The sequence below is a fragment of the Siphateles boraxobius genome, unplaced genomic scaffold (genome assembly GCF_051911475.1).
Source record: "Siphateles boraxobius isolate OS27281-9 unplaced genomic scaffold, OSU_SipBor_1 12, whole genome shotgun sequence".
Lineage (NCBI taxonomy): Eukaryota > Metazoa > Chordata > Actinopteri > Cypriniformes > Leuciscidae > Siphateles > Siphateles boraxobius.
In genome coordinates, this window is record NW_027508722.1 from 18,038,145 (window position 1) to 18,039,552 (window position 1,408).

A 1,408-nucleotide genomic window follows, 5' to 3' on the forward strand; every position below is an offset into this window, starting at 1 on the left:
AACATTGCATTCATTAGCAGTGCGGTATACTAACATCATCTCCAAGATGCCTTTTTCTCTTATCTCCTGCAAAGGCAAAAACCAATATGTTGAGCATGTTGCTATTATGGTGGGAGCTTTACGTCGACTTATTATGCTAATGATATTTTCTATCCCCTAAACCTAACCCTCACACAAACCTTGTCGAATTTTAACATTTTCACTGAAACATTACTCTGGATGTTAATATATTTTCCGCTGAATTTGCAAACATATTCCGAATGATATCAGCAAATTGTCATAAGCTACTACGATTATGTAAATATCATGTAAATGCATTATTACTACATTACTATTGTCATAAACGGATTCTGGTTTCTAAAAATGTGAGTAAATAGATAGCAAATGCCTTAATTAATCAGAATTTTTGGTCATGTAGACGCATTATTCAGAATATCCACTATAACTGGAATTTTATAGTTGTGCGCATGTCCAAACAATTGTTATTCTGGGTCATATTAGATATAGACAGTTGGCAGGTAAGTCAGGTAAGAGTAATTTATTTCATAAAGGAAAGATATATTTATTTGCTTGTTTATTTATCTATTACAAACATTAAAAGAAGTAATCAAGAAATCAACATACATACGCATAAAATCATTTCTTAACCTATATTTTGCAGTTCACTGGGTTATTGTATAATTTAGCCAAGGAACATATATTAATTAAATCATTGTGCAAAATACAAATAAATAAATAAATGGCAAGAGAATGAGAAAATATCGAAATGCACGTTTTAGTGGAATGTGCTGATTCCAAAGGAATATTCCAACTGTGAAGTATGTAAAATTACGTGCATGTGGATGCGATTTCACATTGTTCTTGTGGGGACATTTGGTCTCCAAAATGCAGGTAAATCTTGACACAAACACACACACACACACACACGTTGACATTCGGCAATGTTTTTTGCACTGTAAAAACGTTATAGTAGGCTATATCACTACACTAACCCTACCCCTAACCCATCACAGACAAATTTAGCTAGACTATTTTTGATATTTTTAAAACATCATTTCGTATGATTTATAAGTTGTTTTCCTCATGGGGACCATAAAATGTCCCCAAGGTCAAATTTTTCTGGTATTACTATACTTGGGGACATTTGGTCCCATAACGAAAACCAGGACCACACTCGCACTTAGGCTTGAGTGCAAATTGTGAATCATCTGTCCCAGGAGATATATGAGGTCGGGAAAAAGGCTTCAATTTCAAAAGCACAATGGCGCGAATATTTCGTCTGGTCTGCCAGGATTTGGTATGCGACAAGTTGCTTACGACTCTCTCTCTCTCTCTCTCTCTCTCTCTCTCTCTCTCTCTCTCTCTCTCTCTCTCTCACACACACACACACACACACACACACTAACAC